General features: G+C 37.0%; 2 long non-coding RNA genes and 2 pseudogenes across 2 annotated transcripts; all 4 read right to left on the bottom strand.

Annotated features, from left to right (window-relative positions):
- Nucleotides 1-535: 535 nt before the first annotated feature.
- On the bottom strand, nucleotides 536-7,480 carry LOC147498831 (uncharacterized). The gene is made up of 3 exons (XR_015194402.1): nucleotides 7,316-7,480; nucleotides 811-863; nucleotides 536-632 (listed from the first exon to the last, which is right to left on the bottom strand). It is a non-coding gene; the product is annotated as an uncharacterized LOC147498831 (long non-coding RNA).
- Nucleotides 1,886-3,097, bottom strand: LOC147498833 (endo-1,4-beta-xylanase 1 pseudogene; annotated as a pseudogene).
- Nucleotides 4,925-7,305, bottom strand: LOC147498832 (protein NUCLEAR FUSION DEFECTIVE 4-like; annotated as a pseudogene).
- A 56-nt stretch (nucleotides 7,481-7,536) lies between the features above and the next one.
- Nucleotides 7,537-8,043, bottom strand: LOC147498830 (uncharacterized). Its single transcript, XR_015194672.1, has 3 exons — nucleotides 8,008-8,043; nucleotides 7,814-7,918; nucleotides 7,537-7,711 (listed from the first exon to the last, which is right to left on the bottom strand). It is a non-coding gene; the product is annotated as an uncharacterized LOC147498830 (long non-coding RNA).
- Nucleotides 8,044-22,213: the final 14,170 nt, after the last annotated feature.

Here is a 22,213-nt window from a genome sequence, read left to right as displayed (position 1 = left end):
TATTTTTGTTCTTTTTGCAGCAAATGGCGGTGGCAAGACATTCTTTTGGTTTTTTTTTTTTTTTTTGCAACAAATGGCCGTGGCAAGACATTATTTTTGGTTTTTTTTTGCAGCAAATTGCCGTGGCAAGACATTCTTTTGGTTTTTTTTTTGCAATAAATGGCCGCAAAAACATTATTTTTGGTTTTTTTTTGAAAAAATGGCCGCGGCAAAACATTACTTTTGGGTTTTTTTTTATAGCAAATGGTCGTGGCAAAAAGTGTTGTATATATAATAATAATAATAATAATAATAATAATAATAATAATAATTTGTGTACTAAAACCACATAGAGCTATGAATGAGAATCTAAAGTGAAATTTCATTTCACATGGAAGCTACATAAACCAATTCCAATCACTACCAAAAATAAGAGAAATAACTATCCATCTTTCGAGTATTTCGGTATCACACAAACAAAAGTATCAAACTATCTACACAAAAAATTCTTGTGATGAAAGTTCAAAATTCAACAAGATGCGATATGCGCTTAATAGTACCATATTCCGCCTATTAGCGCCAAAATCGCAAAAACTATGAAGTTTCGGAATCAATCATGCATGTACAATAAGCCATCGTTGTGCATTTATTTTCTGCGTAAACAAACAACAAGAAAAGTTTAGAAATAACAAGAAAGACATAAACCGAAGACAATAATTAAAGGTTTATCACTCTATGATGTTTAGTCATCTACCAAGCTTAGCATATGCTTCATTAGTGTCGACTCTATAAACCAAAATGTTCACTATAAGTTTTGTAGCTATTTCATACCTAAGACCCGAAAGACCAAGGATGATAGCCACTCCCTGCCCTTTTTTTCTCACCTGCCCAAAGGAAAAAAGAACAAGTCAAGACCGATCACTACTTGTAACATATCTAGAATTCTAGATTCTAGACAAAACAGAATAGATATAGATGCAATTCCATTATTAGAAACTGAATAATACAGATAGATAATATTATAATGTAGCAAACACATGGATTATGACGTAGTTGACAATACCCAATAATCGGCCTTAAACCCCATCAGTTATTCTACTTTAAGTAGTTGAAAACAAGATACTACACAAATAATCACCGCAAATGAAACAAGATACTCTTTTTGCATGCGACTTCCGTAAATGAAAAACAAAAAGGTAATTTATACAAAAAAAGATCAAACTTCTTCTTTAGCCAAAACACTTTCAAATCGAAACAAAACTTAGGAGGCTACCCAATCTCATTATCAGTCTCTGTATCAGTTATAAAGGTGATCATTTCAGTAAAAGAATATATATTACTTTGCTTCTTTGTATTATTGTAAACTATAATAAAAGTATTGCTCCATCCCCCCTTTCTTAAAACCAAGATCAACCAGACATTGCAAACAATGCCTACTTATTAATCAGTCTACCCAATAACTTCTCAAATTACCAGAAGTTTTTTCAATAAGATAGGTCAATTGATGAACAAAACTTTGAGTAGGGACAAGCATGCAGCATATACCCCGCAGCAGATCATGAACTTTATGACTTCAAGAGCTATAGGAGGAGAGGGCCAAAGAAGAAAAAAAGCGATTAAGCCGGCAAGAACACGATAGCTTGCAATTATTATCATATTTATAGCATGATCAACTCGACCAATAAACCAGAAAATTTATTATCTCTTCAATAAATCAACTTCTTTCGAACTTTGATGTTTCAAACAATTGATGGATATAGTACCGTGTCTATGACAAGAAATAAATAAACCGCCGCATTTAATAACAACTCATTTATTCACACTTAAAACAGGGCATATAACATCATGAGTCACACACAAAGGTCGATTAATGTCTTACAAGTCGATGTTCAATACCAAGGGTGAGTCACCCTTTGTCAACGACGAATGTCTTAGAAATTTTATTTGCAAGAGTGGTGACTTCCACATCAGATGCCCCATGAAAGCCCCCGAGCGTAACTCCCCTTGGTCATCAATGTGGCCATGAGCATGAGACAACCACTCTCGGCGAGTTCAAGGTATCTCTTACCAGCTCGTTAACACTACCTTCCTCGCATCAACCAAATGTGAATTATCTCGACTCATAAACAACTCCCGAGAATCCCCACAAAGATAATACCCTCGATTGCGGGATGAGCAAAGGTTTCACGTAGCATAACTTCCAAGTCATCGGCTCTAATATACTCATTAATGGATGAGACATCAACCTCGGTAAACCATATTGGAAGACCAAGTATTCCCAATTTATCAAGAGCGTAACAAACTACGGGTCCAACAGACTATCTATATGTCCTTGTATTCCAATACCTCCTCATCGGCTTTGTTCTTGCAAGTCAAGAATTTGTTGAATGTACTTCTCGGAAGATCTTGTATCACATCCATCCTCAACATGGTAATCATTAACGAAAAGAGTAGCGGATGGATCAAGTTGGTTGGATGTCTTGAACATATTTGCTCGCATCTTTCCCTAATTTGTCTTGGTAGAAAGAGCCATGGAGCATCTCATTGTTGACATCGTAGTGTTTGAAGTTGCCTTTATACCGAAAGTAAGAAGACACGTGAGGCGATTACGAACAATTGTCATAAGATCATTCTTGTTCAACGATCGTACCCATGGTTGAACAGTGTTTTCTACTTCCCGAGGAAGATGCAATGACCTCGACATCGATGTTTGTACTTCTTGCAAAGGTCCACAAGCTCATCTGCGTCTTTGTAGTTCAAGTTACCTTGTTGTGATTACGTCCAACACCATTTCAACTCATTCCCAAACACAAACCAGTTGAAATTCTTTACAAAGAAGTCTCTGAAATCTTCATTATCTATGTTTGTCCTACTTATACATGACCCAATAGGAAAACGTTACGTGTTTGTCCGACATATACAAATGTGCCTAACAAGCTACTGGCATCCACACCGAGAATTTCAGGATGACATCGCGTTCGCGTATCTCTTTGGGGGTATATGTTTGCGGGGTATATCTTTGCGGGGATTGCAAGATTGAGCTTGTGGACTTCAAGAACAGTTGCACCGATGCTTGAGGCCAACAAAAATAACATACTAAATAGAAGTTCCCTTTCATCTTCTACTTCTCTTACCTTCCCGGATCCTAAGTGCAAGTGTTGTAATGCCCACTGAGAGAAGGGGCATAAGTGAGTCTATATACAAGGAACAACACGCCTCTAAATCTGAGATTATTATCTTATCACAAAGAGATGAGCTTTTGAAATCGATAACTATCCTCAGAGCTAAAATACCATAATAATAATTACATAGCAAGATGCCCTCCAAATGCATTCGTTACTCCATATCAATTTAATCTAAGATCCCCGGTGTTGATCCCGTCCCCACAATTCCCGACTACACCACGAATATAAAAATACTTCTATAAAAGCACCAAGGCAGCGTCATAGTCAACTAGTCTCAATCAAGAATATGCATCTTTTCACAAGTACTTTCGAAGTAGTAGATCTGCAGTACTTTCGAAGTTTTGGGATCCACGTAAGTTTAATTTTCTATAGTAAACCGGCAAAAATTTAAGTCAAGGCATCACGTATAGATCTGCGCAGCGAAGTCGCGGTGAGGCAATGGATCCAATCGCACGCCCGGAAATCTGGAAAATTATAGATTTGCAAGATCGCGAAGGGAAGTGAAGCTTTTCAGCCATTCCGGCAAAGTCTTCAAACCGTCCCCGACCTCCGATCGTTAGATCTTTTAAAAACGATGGGTGTCGTGATTTCTTCCGGCGAGACGCAAGTTTCGAACAAGTAATCCAAAGATCCATGTCGCCCTCCGAATATGCATCTTTTCACAAGTACTTTCGAGTAGTAGATCTGCGCAGCACGAAGTTTTGGGATCACAGAAGTTTAATTTTCTGTAGTAAACTGGCAAAAATTTAAGTCAAGGCATCACAGAAGTAGATCTGCAGTAACCTTTTATGCCCAACGCTTTAAGATTTCGATGTGGCTCGAGGTTTCCCAGCACATCAAAATCAATTTTCACTCTGTTAACGCCTTCGTCATTCCATACTAAATGTAACCTTGCAAGGTTGGGCTTACCCTTTAGATTCGCTTCCACACAATCTCTAGCACTGCTCACATTTTCAAGATTGAAAATCTTCAACAGGCCTTTGAGATGTATTAATCCATTCAACTCATTCAATTTGCATCCAATCCCCTTCCCCACAAAAAAAGTTTCTAATCTCCGAATAGAAGTTAAATGACTAAGGCCAGATGGCATGTATGTTAACACGTTGTCCTTATGGGTATAAATGTGCTTTCGAAGTTTTGCAATTTCCGTTTCTCCAGCAATGCGATGTAATTTTACTACATAAAATCCCCAAGCTTTCTAAACTTTGCAGCTTAGTAATAGAGTTGGGGACGATTAAATGCAGAGTCGGATATAATCTCAAGGTATCTTAGGCGCCTTCAACTTACTAATGGAACTTGGAACTTCCCCAGTTTCTACCAAAGAAACCCATCACACGTAAGCATTTAAAGCTTGAGAGAATATCCTCGATTGAGAGATAATTTCGAAGTTAAAAAGAAGTGTCCGTAAGTTTGTATGTTTACGCAAAGGATTCTCGAACTCAACGGCAAATCTTCTCCCCACGCTAGTCAGATGCCGTACTCCATTAGGGATGTCTCCTTTAGTTTCCTTTCCCACAATGAAGTACTCGTTCTGCAAATGATTGTGCAAGGTCATGAACAAGGTCATGCATTTTCAAAGTCCGAATCTCCCCAAGTAATCTAGTTCTCGCTTTTGAAAGAACGATCTCCACATCAAATCTTTGACATACGATTACCTATATCTTCTAAGATTTGATTTTCTCCGAACGCGTGAATGCACCCCTTGTGCCACCCATAATTGGATCAGTTCTGGCTTCGAAAGTACCCAACCTTTAGGAAATATAGCACAATAGGAAAAGCATTGCCTCAAATGGAATGGCAAATGATTATAGCTTATTCTCAATGCAGGCAAAATCCCAACTTCTTCTAGAGGCAATCTCCAAAGATCACTATCTTTGATACTCGTCATATATGATCCAGAAGGGTGACTCTTCTACCCCAAATGCTCCATCAAGCATTCTCATAAATATGGATCTCGAGTTCCCCGTTAAGTGGTGCATATTAGCTTGTCTCTCAGCTTCATAGTCATATATAGTGCTAGCAATTAAACCAGAAAATACTAACGATCCAAAGAGTTTGGCAAAGTGAGAAAATTGTACAATGCCCCCAAATTCTTCATGCCAAAGCGGCTTTCGGGCAGCAAAGTGGAACTACGCCCGATGAACACCATATCCAAGTCCAATCAACAAGTACCTATGTGCATAGCTCCGTGCCAACCCATAGCAAAGAAGAAGTGACCAATTGCCATAAAGACTGGCGGCGAGCAATGGCTACTGGTCTTGGATACACGTAATCCTTCACAATGATTTCAGAGAAGTAGCCTCCACCAACGCCGTCCAAGAAAGTTCCAAATGCTGATAATGGATACAAAGATGTGTGCACCGTCATACCCCAAAAGATCGCTCATTTGACCAAGATTATCGATCACGGTTACCCCGGATCCGTAACCTAAAAGAAGGGAGAAGAATAAAAGCCAAAAGTCTGCCTTTATCAATGCCGCATCAAGGTGAAGTCTTCCCTCTATCGCGGACCCTTTCTCCTCTTGACTCTTACAACTCTCGCGGCAGCGAAAGATGGAATAGTTTTGCTTGCAATTGTGCTATTCTTTTTTCTCACTTGCTTTTCACGGGGAGCAAATCTACTCCCCTAGGCTTCGCCTTCAACCTCACCAAAAATAACTTCATGTACCTCCTCGCCAGATTTGCTAGGGTCTTGCTTTGTGCTTTTCGGTAGAAGACTTTCTTCTTCAAAGCGCATCGATTGGAGAAAAAGCTTGAAAGCACAGGGAACCGCAATCGAAAATAATAGCGAGAACAAACAACGTAATCGTGAATATCATGACCACATCAGTAGTTCAGATCCAAAATATCCTCAACAATCATAATCCCCATTAAATAAGCTGCCAACACGAGACACACACTATAGATGAAAGCAAAATTAGTTGCCATCGGAAGACCTAATTTGTCTATGACCTCCAACAGTCGAACAATGAACATCAAAGCTATAACTACCATTGATGGCCCTACTGCAACCATGAAGATGATCGGTAGCATTAACAAAGTGGACGAGCATATATCCGGGTCAATATTGCACCACTCAGCCCGCAAACCCCTTAAGGATCCCAACTACCGGACCCGGCTTTTGGGGAAGTTCTCACACATGACACCAAAGCTGCCAGATTGAAGTAAGTCTCTCCATTTGTTCCCACAAATATAAGAATGCACATAAGCCCATAAAGGCAAAGTAGGAACTCTATGAGTAACAACCAACCAAACCAAACCATACCCAACAAAATTTTGCACGTAACCAACCAACATAGCAGCCCAAAGTGGTAAAATTTCACATAAACTCCCAAAGAAAAAACCAACACTATCACCAAGATCCTTAGCAACACCTAACCTTGCTATTTGTTTTTATTATAATTCAATGAACTTTTTATAACAGGTGATATACTTCCAAACAAATACCCAATACCTGCATCCGATCAGATCCACATTGCCCCAACAAAACTAGCCATTTGTTATTCACAAATGTTCTAAATTTCCCCTGAACCTTACCATCTTTTGATCAACAACTCACAACTATATAAAAAGATTATATGTTTTGTTGTTGTTTTAAGGATTTAGATCTAACAAAGTGTAAAGTTTTAGTTTTTATTGATTGCTCGTTTTTAAACTTATTCAAAAAAGTAATAGGTGGGGCTGTTTTGTTTTGAAGAAATATATGATGTGTACCCTGCTCTAGCACCTCTTCCCAATTGAGTAGGAGTATCTTGAAACTTCAATCCAGAAAAATGGGTTTATTGAGGCTCAAAGAAAGATCTCACTAGCCATCCAAGATTAAACTCAAGTTTCGGATCGATCATCCTACTACTAAAACATGACAACCTCGTTTTCACATTTCTGAACAAAGACACCAGAGTAGACAATATCTCAAAAGTCAAAACATAGACAGCACTCAAAAGGCACCAAGAGTCAAAACAAGAAGCACACAGTTGAATACAATCAACCCTTGTAACGATCAAATAGGAACTCTAGCTTGCTCTAGACTTGGACACCAGTGTATATCGGGTTCCTGACTTGAACTCTAAGCAACTACAGACTCTAAGAGACCAGCTCAAATTATAAAGAAAAAGAACATTCATAGACAAGAAACTAAGCATGTTTACGTACCTACGTGATACCATTTGGGCAAAATTAGCCACCTTTTGCATAAGTCGTGTTTCCATGTCCGCATCTCGTGCATCCAACTGCCTCTTCATCTCATCTATTTCATGTCGCCTTTGCTCATCTTTCTCTTGTGCTTGCCTCTTAATCTCTTCAATCTCAAGTCGTCTTTCCTCCTCCTTCTCTTGTGCTACTTTTGCATTTCAGCCAACCGCTTTCCAGGTCATTCACACGATTGTCTGAAGATAGTCGGGAGCCAAAGTAGCTGGTTGGGGTTACACCTCGTCCCTTCAACCTCACACGTCCATGCCGCTCTGGAGGCATCACTTCCCTATAGATCTCATCTGAGAGAGGTAGTTGTGTCCCATGTTCATCTATACCTGCTAGGTCTTTCATTTTGTGCTTCGTATTCCAAAAACAAAATTACACAGTACACAGGATATTAAATACAGCCAAGTATGATATTTAAACTGAAGCTATTACTAAGATGAAATTGTTACATACAATGTATTCTCTTGATTGATCATCAAGAGCGTCATGCGTTTGTGAACTTGTGTGAGTCCTCACAAAAAGATCTCCTAGGGAAGGGGGTGCTCCAGCCTCCTGACTCTAACCAAATATAAAGAAATTTATTAATTGTTAATCACTAGTCAAATTCAATGCCGCAGTAGGAAAATAAAAATAATAAGCATATGTACCATTATCTCTTCAAACTGGGGAAAACTTATTCTTCCAAAGAAGATGCTTCGCTATTTGCTTAGCACGGTTAGCCCTATTACGTTTAGAAATTGCCTATACAAAAAGATCTCCTAGTTAGTATTGTACCCTATAAAAAATACTTAAGCTAAACATTACACTTTTTTCTTACTTGATGCTCCGAGTATCCCAAAACTCCATAAGTTGAACCCACTCTGCCAAGCGATAGTTGCTCTCGGCCTATGGCTTATAATGTTCTTCATATGTGGCATAGCGGTATAAAAGTTCCTTTTCCATTTACTCTTTTTGTTTCTGAATTAGGTCCCGAAATCACAGCCAAAGTGGGCTCCTTCCGGTCTCATCAAGTTCCCATTTATCCTAAAACGAGACAAAAAATCTACTAAGAAATGAAATAGACAGTTTTTTAAATTAGTGCAAGTGTGTGCAGATCCAAATGTCCATACCTTAATGTTATCCCATAACCACTCTTTGTCGCCTACATCTTGGAGCTCCCAATTTTTGTCCAATCAAATCGACGCGACGGCGTTGCCATTAATACTCCAAGAGATTCAGAGAACAAGCTTGGATGTTTCCGAGGTCCCACATCGGTTGTGCGCCTTTCCATACCAATTCCAACTTTGAGCCATTTTCTCAAATACCTAGTCCAACCCCCTTTACCCACTTTAATGTGTACACAAGCCCAAAGCTTCATTAATTAAACATAAGACAATAATGAACTATGTTTATCCACATCTTGCACCATTGCATGCAAGGCGTGTTATCTTCAAGGAAGACACTACTAAACCATCCCAAAACCCATATCATACAAGTCCCTTATGTTATCCAGAAATGTTTGTTCCCATAAAAAAGTCATATAATCGTCTTTAACACAACTTCGCCAATTATCATCCAAATTATCTTGGAGATAAAAACTTGTTCCCTTGAGATGCTAAAATAAAACGGTTCACTTTATCTTGGAGCTAAAAAACTTGTTTGTGTAAAGTTCACGATAGTGAACCCATATTCATCTATTTTCATTTTCATTCCTCAATCATATAACATCCCACCAATCACACTTGAACAGAAACACTCTATTCTCCTTGCAATAACGCAACTCAACTATGTCATTCAACACACCATAATAACCCACACTACCGGTCACTGGGTTCATGTCTTTTCGCTTCACAAGAAAAGCTTGACGTTTCACCGATACAAAAACTCCACTATTCTGAGTTTTCCTTCATGACTCACGAGCTTTTGTGTGAAATCTGTATCCATTTGCAATACAGCCCTTGAAACAAGAAGCAAATCGACTAGGACCATATGCTAAACTCGGGTTGCTTTCGTGACCAACTCCCCATCCTTTTCATTTCTTTGGACCTATTCAGATAAGGAGAAAAAAAATAATGTTAAACTTCAAGAAACATAAGCAATCGGTAGCAAGTAGCTCCAATCAAAAAGAAAGAAGACAAAAAATGGCTTCTTTTGCAACAAACAACATGGCGTAATATTGGACTTTTATTACAAGGTTTGAGGCTCGGACCTCGGAACACTCTATCCCAAGCGAATATAAATTGTTGTACATGAGTAATTATTATAAGGTTTGAAATTTTGAATAGCCCTAATAACTTTACCACTATTGATAACACAAAATCGGGCGGTAATGCAGAGACATTCTCTGTCTTCCACTCTCCGGACCCAAAAAGAAAAGGAAACAACTAATGCAGAGGGAGGGGGGAGAGATTTACTAACATCTTCCTATTTTTTCCTTGTTCTTTGTGTTGGACGTGACTAATTACCAATGCTCTAGGAACCTGCAGCCTAAATTCCAAGTAGAACAAACATCCCTAAATAAGAAACTAAATCTAAACTGTACTAAACATCCTCTAAATATCCCCTAAATCAGCTAAACATAAATATAAATAAAACAAGTAGAATCCTTCTTGAGGCATGTTACTAAACCGTGAAATCATATTGCTATCTACAAAACTACTTTGGAAAAAAGTAAATAGAGTACATAAACTGATATACATAATCTAACTGCATACAATTAACACTTATTTGGTTTTCAAACCATTTACCAAACCGTTCATTATGAATACGGTCCACATTCCTAGCACTTGCCCCGCCGAGCTCATCCCTAATCACTTGTTTGTGTTTCTGTACAAAACATTATTGCATTTTACGACATAGGTTTATAAATAATATTTCTTTTAACTAAGGCACAATTTCAATAAAGTGGACTTACTCAATAAATGGTACCACTTCCTCACAATTGATTAGCACATACAAACGAGCTTGTTCCCACTCATCGTCTGTTAAAGTCCTAAACGTTCCTTTCCCTAAAAACACGATCACGAAAAAAATAGAAAACTGTCCATCCAATCCAACAACTTCGGAACTCTTCATTCCTCCCTGTCCGGTTGAACTTAGTCTCCATCCCATCATCTAAGTATCTTGAGCAGAAAGTCAAGCATTCATCAGCAAGATACCCTTCGGCAATGGATCCCTCTGGTCTACTCTTATTACGAACATACTTCTTCAAAGTGTACAAGTACCTGAATAAATATAAAAGATGACAAAATTTAAGTTCAAATTTTAACAAAATATAAACAAAAGTAACCATTACTATTATCTTTACTTATGACCTTTTCGATTGGGTACATCCATCGATAGTACACTCCCACCGAGCTTAGCTTGACCAGCTAAATGAATAGGCAAGTGCACCATAACATCAAAAATGATGGAGGAAATATCATTTCCATTTTGCATAGTGTGACACGTTAATCGGGTACTCAAGACGTTCCAACTCTACAACCCATAATACTTTTGAACACAACCGCTTGTAGAAATTAGAGAGTTCAACAAGAACTAATGTAACTTCCTTAGGTAAGATTCCACGTATTGCAACCGGAAGCGATTCTTGCTGCACTAGAACATGCCAATCATGGCTTTTTAGGCCAGGTATTTTGCATTCTTTCACTGAACATGACGCGATATTTTGATGAAAAATTATCCGAACTTTAATACCTTTCAAGAATTGACAAAGCTTCCTCTTCTCGATCCAAGGACAAGGTAAAGGGGAGCAGGGGGATATAGTATTTGTTACCCTCTTTAGCTATCGGATGAAGTGACTTTTCGCATACCCATTAACACCAAATCTTGTCTTGACTTCAGGTTATCCTTTGATTTCTTCTCTAAATTCAGCGGTGTCCCAAGCCAACTTTCACCGTTGTTCTTTTCAATGTGCATGACATCTAGATTATGGAGTAAACAAAGGTATTTCCAATATGGGAGCTCAAAAATACACTAATCTTCTTCCAATTGTGTGGCAAAAGAATTATCCTCTCGACTTCTCTTTTTGTCCAATAACCTTATCACTATTCACCTTACCAAATGTGATTTGGTCGAATCCATCTAATTGAGCAAGTACATCACTTCGATAAAAAGGGGCTTGGGGCAACTCCATTTCTGTCTTGTTATCAAAAGAACTCTTATTCTTTTCGATATCTATGATCATCAAGTGGGAATTTCTGACTTCCCATATAACGTAACTTTTTCCCATTTTGCAACCATTTTGAACAAGTCTTCTCATGGCAAGAGGGACGGGCAAGTTGTCCTTTAGTGCTCCATCCGGACAAATTAGCAAATCTTTGGGAAGTCATTAATAGTCCACAAAACAGCTGCATGCATTTTAAAATTCTGTTTTGAAGAGGCATCATCGTCCTCAACTCCCTTCTCCCACAACTCCTTTAACTCATCAATCAATGGTGCAAGTACACGCCAATGTTATTTCCGGGACTGCTAGGGCCAGGGAATTAGCAATGACATGATGAGAAAAGGTTGTTTCATACACATCCAAGGCGGCAGATTATATGGAACTAGAATAACGGGCCAAGTGCTATGAATAGAACTAAGACTACCAAAAGGATTGAAGCCATCACTAGCCATTCCGAGTCTAACATTGCGAGATTCTAAACCAAATGAAGGATATCTTTGGTCTAAGCTTTTCCATTCCTTGGAGTCACCGGATGCCTCAAAGCACCATCTTTTCGTCACGATCATCGAAGATGCCATCTCATATCTTTAGAAGTTTTTGAGCACATAAATAATCTTTGGAGTCTTGGCTTTATAGGAAAGTATCGCAAAACCTTAGCAGCCTTTTTCTTAGGTTTTGTACATGAACTAACTCTATTTTCTGTACACTCCGAAGTCGTGATCCATCTTGACTCACCACATACATCCGCAGTTATCCTTGTCCATGATTGGTTTATTATCCTTCCAATACAACATACAATCAATAGGACATGCGTCTATCTTAATGCACTCCATCCCAAGATCCCGAAGTTGTTTTTTTGATTCATAATGATTCTTGGGCATATTGATGTCATTTGGAAGTGAATCATTTAATACCTCAAGCAACATGTCAAACGAATGATTACTCCAGCCGTTAAGACACTTTACATGAAGCAATCGTACTAGAAAAGACAATTTTGAACTCTTAGTACAGCCAGGGTACAAGGGTGTGTCTGCTTCCTTCAACAACTTGTAAAACTTATGTGCTTCTTCATTTGGCTCATCCGTTCGAGTGTCACTGGAACTAGACTCATTTGTATTCGAACTAGGTGGTATGTCATTGTCTATACCAACCATGTTTTGAAATCCTAATGCATCTTGCAACATTGTATGCATATCATCACCCTGATTAGACTCGGTATTTACCTCCACACTCTCCCCATGCTTTGTCCAACGGACATAACTCCGTAGTATACCACGATTCTTTATATGATGTTCCACTATATGTTTAGGCAATAACATTAGATTAAGGCATCCTACACATGGGCAGTAAATCTCACCACCAAGTTCCTTAATTCGATTATTCCAAGCAAACTCGATAAATTTCTCACAACCAAGTATATACTTTCACGACTGCATCTTCCTAGAGTCGGATCCATCCAACTTTTATCCATTTAAAACTGAACTACAACTACATAAAAAAAAGACAATCTTGTTCAGCAAGAATATCATATCCTACATCAAGTTCAAAAAATTAATATATTCAAGAAACATATCCTAACATAACATAGGAGAACCAATAAAAAAAAAAGGCGTGACAAGGCCATATTAATGCTGTCCAAATGTGGGATTTACCACCAAATATTGGTCTCACATAATGGAAGAAAACAATAGCCATGAAAACATAACTAGAACTCAATAATATGAAAAAGCTAAAGCTTTAAATTTGAAAAGTCGAACTTTTTATCCAAAAATAACGTAAATTGGATTAAAACCTCATATATATATACAATATTCTAACAATAGAAAAGTCGAATCAATTGATCAAATATTCTTCTTATATTTAGATTTAAATAAAATAATGAACTGCTTCAAATCACAAAAATATCGATTTCTTAAACAAATCTCTAAAATAAAACGTGGGGAAGAAGATAATGGATTACCCTGGTAAAGTAAGCAATGGAGGAGGCGAATAAAGAAGAAGAAGAAGAAGAAGGCAACCCGGTGAAGAAGAAGGCAAAGAATCTGGCGGTGGCAAAGAATCGGCGGTGAAGAAGAAGAAGAAGAAGGCAAAGCGGCGATTCTTTGCCATCGGGCGCGGCAAAGAATCGGGCGGCGACAAAGAATCGATAAGCGATGGCAGCAAAGAATGGCGGCAAGCAAGAATGGCGGCGGAAGCGGTGAAGAAGAAGGGAATGGTGCAGCAGCCGGTGAAAAGGATTTGGGTTTTCGGTTTCTCTTTTTGTTATTTGAGATTCAAACTTTCACCAAAATAAACGAGCGAAAGTTCCCGCGATCTATTTTCTATTTTCTGATTTTTTTTTTTTAATAAAAATAATTATTTAATGTTTTAAATAGCCTTTTTGCAGCCATCGACGCCAAACACTTAATTAAAGCCACGCGCAAAATTTGTTCGCTACGAAAGGTCTGACTTAAAGCCACGACCACATTGAAACGGTTGCAAAAAATGCACCTTTTGCAACAAAAGGATAATCACGAGGCAAAAAGGTACTTCTTGCCACATATTTAGTTTGTCGTGGCAACAAGTAAGATATAGCCACCAAACTCCTAGCCGCGGCAATATGTCCGAGGCTAAAAGTCACTTTTTTGGTAGTGACTTAATTACAACAATCCCTAGTTTAATTTATCATATGCTTATTTTGGAAGTCATATAATAAACTAAACTCGTTGAAATACATACACAATTAAATAATTCTACTAAGAAATCTTTTCCTCATTAGGTTTCATAATCACTCCCTCTAATGGGGGGATTAGCCTGATATCATTGGATTAATTAAACTAAAATAATGAAAGGAAAACATAATGTAAATTAAACTAAACTTGATTAAACAAATAGAACAAGTCATTATTGAATAAGTATTAAACTCTATTAATCTATTTGAACAATAATAATAATAATTCAAAATAAATTAAAACTAATTTAGAACTAAGATTATGAATAACTACTTATCAAATTAAAACAAACTAATTAATTGAATGTAAAAAACTAGATCTAAAACAAGTTATTCGAACTAATTAATGGAGTCTAACCTAATTTTCTAATCTAGATCTAGGTAGTCTTAAGAGTTAAGTCTTCTCCATACAAATGGAGGAGACTAGATCCACTTTTTCGTGCATGGGCTGAGGAGCCATGTTTTGGGCCGGAAAATCGAGCCCAAAACCCGATTTCTTCAGTCCACAAAGGCCTTTTTAGCTGGATTTGACTTCCACAGACTTTTCACCCACTTCTTCTCTTCTGCTGGAGTTAAGACTTAAACCATTGGAAATCTCTTTCCGAGCCGGTCGTTTTGACATAAGGTAGGCCCAATTCCGAGGTCTGAGTCCAAAGATACGGCCTTCGGAAGTTCTGCTGACTTTTGTGTGTTATTTCTGCTTGCGTTGACTTTGACTTTTTAGCTTTGACCGGGCTTTAAAAAAGATTTTTCTTCTTGAATCTTGGCCTTTTATCATTGAACTTCTTAGCAATCAACCCTTTCTCCTTTATCTCGCAAAAGGGGCACATTTCTGCACATATTCGACTTCAATGCCTAAAATACATAAAAACACGTAATTAGCATTAACTGTTATTTATTACTTGCATAATTGGTCTAAAAGTATTATTGTTAAGGGGTTAAAACTACAGTTTTGGGCTCTTATCAAACCACCCCCAAACAACATTTTGCTTGTCCTCAAGCAAATATGATAAATTAGAATAAGTGACTAAAAATGGAGTTCTAACTAATCTCATTTCGCCTAGTGCGATTGCATTGACCATATGCAACAAGGCCTTAAACCACTAGAAATTCCTTAGTGGACGAGTTATAGCCTCGTGAGAGTTTTCCAATAAAGGTACTCACAAACTTCATGTATACTATAACAACTAAGAAATAAAACTATTGTTTTCTTATTTATATCTTAATGATCTATACATCTCACTAGTAAACAAGAATGTAAAACTTAAACTACTACATTCATAATAATCAAATCATCTTAAGATAAACAGCTATACAATGAACTATGATATGAAATGCAATGGCAGGTCCATTTCTGAAATTTTTGGGTAACGTGCCTAAGTAGGTTCTCAAAAGGAATGTGTCAAGACACATAACACTCTGATTTTTTCACTCAAGTTTGCTAACTCCAGTGTGCAGTGGGCACACGTTTTCTCACAATCTCAATGACAATCTAAGAAAGCCGAGGTCGATCAAACACATCTACCACTTACTATCACACCAACCTATTCATAATTGAGCTAGAGGTCTTTATTAGGTGATACGGGGCGTAGGTGTTGGTTAAAGAAGGAAGAAAATGGATATTCAAAAAGACAAGTCTGAGAAAGTAGAGTCTTCATATTATGTAACTAGAGAAAACCTTGTTCTTTTGCTTCTACACTTTGTTTCCATCCTCAGCCTTTTTATTTTGGCTTTTTGACTCCTTTTATTCTATTTTTGGAGTTTTTATTTTATTTTATTTTTCAATTCTTTTCTTTGGATGGAAACTTCTTTTCTTTTTCTTTTTTGAAGCAACTAACTAATTTTTGTTTACATTTCTCTTATCTTTTCTTCACTCATCCCATTTCTCAGACTTATCCAGATAGGTAGGCTAATTTTATTTTTTTTCTTTTGTTTTATTGGGTAAAGGATCTGTGGTTTGTGAAAAGGCTAATGAAAAGCTCAGTGGGGCCACTAGCTGATAATAAATTCCATATATGTGTGAATTTCTGGCTATATCGATCCAACGAAGGCCTAAATTCTCGCTTAGGATATGGTGTGGTGTTCAAGCAAGTGGATGTGCGATTTCTCTACTCGGAATTTACTTCTCCTTTGTGTCATCACTCAGATATTTCACTCTTATTAGGCTTTTAGGCTAGATGCTTACAGGATATGTATTAAGTACTTTAACCTAGGTCTCAGAAAAATACTGCCAAGTACAATCAAAGATGCTCATGCAAGATGTTCATGAAAAGATGTAATAACTATTACCTATATATTAATCTATGTTTCAAAAATTAAATCCTAATTCAAGTACTACGTGAGATTTCTAGACTAATATTATCATGGATAAGAGAACAATACTATTATCACTAAGTGCCTAGTATAAACAATATTTATGATTTTTAATTTTTTTATAAAGAAAAGTGCATAATTTACATCCTAAAAGTGCCTAACATTTGCAAATGTTTCTATCCCACCCCCAAACAATCGAACGCTTTGTCCTCAAAGTGTAAAGACATAAGGAAAGAATTTACCATAGAAACGTGGCAAAATTGGCGCACTGCAATGTAAATATTGTAAAGATGATATGATAACATGAAACACAATTAAACTGCGTACTAACTAACACAAACTCTACTGGAGTAAACATGATAGGTAAAGGGTGGCAAAAAGATTTGAAATGAAATACCAAAATATGCCACCCCCAAACAAAATTGGAAAACTCTTTTTAAGTTTGAAAATGTTTGTTTAGCCTATATTCCAGAAATGTGGTATGTTACAAAAATTATATGGGTCTTTTTAAGTCAGATTCCCTGGACTTAATGTGATATATATGTATTAGCATGTAGTTTACCATACATCAATAATCTAAATAATTGTGGATCTTTCCATAAATAGTTAACATGGAAAGCACCATCAAACAAAATTAAGCACCAAGATTTCCTATGGCATGGCTTAGTAGAATGGGAGTGAATTCTGATGGATCTAGAACCTAATCGAGCATAAAATTTCTTCTTTTTCTTTGAATGAAAAGGTGTCCAAGTGAATGATCGTGAGAAAATGGATGGTTGTGGAAGATATGTAGGGTATGGATAAGTTTTAGATTGAAGGAATGGAAAAAATGAGTGCGTGGTTTTAGCATAAAACTTATTGGTGGCATGGGTTGGTATTATCACAAATCTGAAAATGAAAGTATCAGGTGGCTCTTTAGGTAGTTCTTGAGAGGGTGGATCATCATAGGCTCTTAGAAACTCGTCGAATTCCTCATCTAGGTTGTTTGCATCTATATAATTATGGTATTCATCTCCATCTTTAAGGAATTCATCTATCTCGTCTATTGTGAGGTTTACTCCATCTCTTGTAGTGTCGGAAGGCAGGGTGGAAAATTCTTTCACTAGTTTAGTTATGTTCAAGGAGTCAAAATTGTGATCTTTGTCTTCTTCCATAAGAGGGGTATCTACTAGTGTGGGGACAAGATCGTCGGAAGCAGTAATATGATATACAAAACTCTCAATAGACTTAACTTCACCTTCTACAGGAAAACCTAGTTGTCTCTGCTTTTGTCTAAACATGTTAACTTCCACAGAAAGATTTCCAAGAGAAAGAGTCATTGAGCCATCCCGACAATTGATATGGGCATTGGCGGTTGCCAAGAAAGGACACCCTAAAATAATGGGAATGGAATCATGAGCAACTTCTGTGTCGAGAATAACAAAGTTGGCTGGATAGTAAAAATCCTGAACTTTAACGAGAATGTTTTCAACTACACCCTTAGGATACTTAATAGAACAATCGGGTAACTGCAAAGTCATTTTGGTTGGTTGAAGTTTTGTTAGACCCAGTTGTTTATATAAATAGAAATAGAGTAAGTTAACACTCGCTCCCATGTCTAATAAAGCAGTTGTTATGAAGGTATCACCTAAGGTGCATTGTATAGTAGGATGACCAGGGTTCTTGTACTTAACAATTCCGTTATGTTCAGATAAAGAGGGATATTGTTCAGTTAAGAAGGCTTCATTGGATATGTTAGTTTTCCTCCTCTTGGTGCACAACTCTTTTAGAAACTTAGCGTGTCTAGGTAGACTTTTTATAGCATCTAGAAAAGGTATGTTTATAGTCAGATTTTTAAACACTTCCCTAATCTCATCAAAATTCTCGTCCTTTTTAGACACAACTAGTCTCTGGGGATACGGTGGTTTATCTATATATTTAGCATAAGGTTCAAAATTATTATTAGTCTTTGCGTTATTTTTAGCCGTTTTCCATCTAGGTGTCCATATTGGAACCTCTACAAGTGTAGGGTCTTCAATCTCTATTATTGAGTCTTGTAATGTTTTCCCTTTTGGTTGTGGTTTAACTGGTACTTCTACAGTTGTAGGGTCTTCATTTTATATCATAGTATATGGTATGGTATCATTTTTAGTTTGTGGGTGATCTTTAGGCATAGTCACTTGGTTATCAACTACTCGCCCTGAACGAAGGGTAGTGACTGCTTGTAGGTCCCCTGGGGTTATATTACCATTACACATAATACTTTTTATTTCAAAGGCGATGTTTGTTGACTTAGGATTAGGCACTGCTTGACCTGGAAACACGCCTGTTTGGTTATTATTTTAGTTAGGAGACATGTCAATAACCTTTTGGCACAAAGACTGCATCATTTGCATCATTTGTTTCATCATATTAGAGTTTTGATCATGCTGATCTTTCATCAAGTTGGACTTTTGTTGCATAATTTGATTTTGTTTTTCTAACAAGGTTACTACTACTACTTCTGTAGATGGTTGAACTGGAATTAATGTTTGTTGAGCGTTCATGTCTAGATGTTGATAATTCTGGGTCATGGGCACTAAACCTCTATTCTGGTTACCTAAGTTCCCTTGTCTTTGATGTTGAGTTAATTGGTTGAAGTGTGATGGTTGTGGTGGTGGTTGTGCATAGACAAAAGGACAATAGAAGTCGGAATGCTCAAGACTAAAACAGACATTACAACGAGTAGATTTAATGTTCATGACTGGAGTGGGTTGTTGTTGAACAGAGATGGCATCTACCTTTTTAGTGAGGGCATCGATAAGAGTTTTAAGCTCGGAATCAGGTTTAACCTCAAAAGAAAAAGGAGTGGAGCGGGAAGAGTCGTTACCTCCCCAATTGTTGTTCCTTTTAGATTGATCTTCTAAGAATGTATAAGCCTCCAAGGCTCCTTTACTAAGAAAACTACCCCCAGTCATATTATCTAGAACCTCCTTATGACGATGTAAAAGCCCCTTGAATAAGGCACGAACAAGCGTGTCTTTCGCAAGATTATGATGCGGGCATTCAATGAGAAGATCAGTGAAACGATTCCAGGCCTCTGAAAAGGATTCATGAGGATTCTGGTGGAAGAAATGAATCTTTTAAAGCATTTCATCTGTCTTTAGTGGTGGGTAAAACTGTTCCATGAACAATTGAACAAGTTGAGCCCATGAGTCCACAGAATTTGGAGTTTGGGCAGTTAACCAAGACGCCACCCTGTCGGCTAGGGTGAAAGGAAACACCCTAAGTTTAACTTGATCCAGACTTACGCCAGAATGATAAAATGTAATGAGAATTTGTTCTATCCTACGCATATGTGATAAACGTAAAAAGAGTAATTTACTACAAAATGAACGTTGAAACTCAAAATGCAAGAAAACTAAACTAAATTACGCGTTGCTATCAAAGATTTATATACTCTCAATTCTATCGAAATAGAGTGGAGTAAAAAGTTCGTTCCACTCTCAGTTCCTTAGTATTGAAGTTTTCTACAATTGACTAGTAATCCAAAGTTTAATGAGAGCAATAGTTGAGGTTTTATACTACTACGCGTGAATTGAACGACAAGATCTAATAATAGCTAAACGACATATATAAAGATGTGAACTTTACTACTTTTAATTAACCAATACTTCAAATCTAATTAATGATTAAGAATTGAATATCAACAATTGAAATTAAATCTAATAAATTGAAATGACAAAAATTGAAATGACAAGAATAACTATTTTATTTATCTAACTTAAATGAAGAACAATGATTCAAAGGATTAATCTAAAACAATGAATTGAAACTAATTAATTTAACTAATTGAATTCAAATAAAACTAGATCTAGAAGCTATTTTAATGGCTACTTTTTACTCTAACCTATCTAACTATCTCTAACTTAAGAGCTAAGTCTTATTTTATACAAGGGAGGAGACCAGATCCACAATTTCGTGCATAGGCTGAGGAGCCATGTTTTGGGCCGGAAAATCGAGCCCAAAGCCCAATTTCTTCAGTCCACAGAGCCTGTTTCAGCTGGCTTTGACTTCAGTAGACTTTTCGTCTACTTCTGCTCCTCTGAGTTGGTCAAGGCTTAGACCATTGGAAAGCTCTTTCCGAGCCGGTCGTTTTGATGTAAGGTAGGCCTAATTCCAAGGTCTGAGTCCAAAGATATGGTCTTTGGAAGTTCTACCGACTTGTTTACTATTTATGCCTGTGTTAACTTTTCAGCTTTTGACCGGGCTTTACAAAGGCTTTGTCTCCTTGAATCTTAGCCTTTATCACATAACTTCTTAGCAACCAACCCTTGCTTCTTTATCTCACCAAAGTGGCACATTTCTGCACATAATTTACTTTACTGCCTGAAATACATAAAAACACGTAATCAGCATTAACTCTTATTTATTACTCGCATAGTTGGTCTAAAAGTATGATTATTAAGGGGTTAAAACTACAGTTTTGGGCTCTTATCAAACCACCCCCAAACAGCATTTTGTTTATCCTCAAGCAAATATGAGAAATTAGAATAAGTGACCAAAAATAGAGTTCTAACTACTCTCGTTTCGCTGAGTGTGATTGCATTTACCATATACAACAAGGCCTTAAACCACTAGGAATTTCCTAGTGGACGAGTTATAGCCTCGTGAGAGTTTTCTAGTGAAGGTACTCACAAACTTCATCTATACTACAACGACTAAGAAATAAAACTATTGTTTCCTTATTCATGCTCTAAATTAACTATACATCTCACTAGCAATGAATATAGAATAATCAAGTCGAAACCTAAGCTAATATATGCATAATAATCAATCATCTACAATAAACATATATACAATGAGTAATACTATGAAATGCAATAGCAGGTCCGTTTCTGAAACTCGTAATAGCGTCCTTAAGTAGGTCCTCACATAAATGTCAAGACAAAAACCACTCTGATTTTTCCGCTCAAGTTTCGCTTCTCCAGTGTGCAGTGGGCACACTTTACCTTACAATCTCAATGACACACAAGGAAGCCGGAGTCGGTCAAACACATTTGCCACTTACCATCACACTAACATATTCCTAATTGAGCTAGAGGTCTTTATTAGGTGTTGCGGGGGTTAGGAGATGGTTTAAGAAGGAAGAAAATGGATATTCAAAAAGAACAAGTCTGAGATAATAAAGTCTTCGTATTATGTAACTAGAGAAAACCTTGTTCCTTACTTTCGCTTCTACACTTTGTTTCCATCCTTAGCCATATTTTTCTTTTTCTTTGGCTTTTGACTCCTTTGATTCTATTTTTTTTGGAGTTCTAACTCTTATTTACTTTTATTTGTTTATTTTCTTATTTTTTTTTTTTTTATTTGGATGGAAACTTTCTTTTCTTATTTGAAGCGACTGACAAATTCTTGATTTCAAAGGTCTTTCTCTTTTCTATTCTTCATCTCTATTCTCAGACTTATTTAAAGAACGGGTAGGCTGATTTTGTTTTTTTTGTTTTTTTTATTTGTTTTTGTAACAGGTTAAAGGATTTGCGGTTTATGAAAGGCTAAGGAAAGGCTCAGAGGGGCGACTAGCGAAAAATAATTTCATAAGGGTTGAATTTCTAGCTATATCGATCCAAAGATGGCCTAAATTCTCGCTTAGGATATGGTATAGTGATCAAGCAAGTGGACGTGTGATTTCTCTATCCGGATTTTACTTCTCCCTTGTGTCATTCCT

Source organism: Coptis chinensis, chromosome 5 (genome assembly GCF_015680905.1).
Source record: "Coptis chinensis isolate HL-2020 chromosome 5, ASM1568090v1, whole genome shotgun sequence".
NCBI lineage: Eukaryota > Viridiplantae > Streptophyta > Magnoliopsida > Ranunculales > Ranunculaceae > Coptis > Coptis chinensis.
The sequence above is the reverse complement of the archived record's forward strand: the minus strand, read 5'-3'. Positions and strand labels throughout refer to the sequence as shown.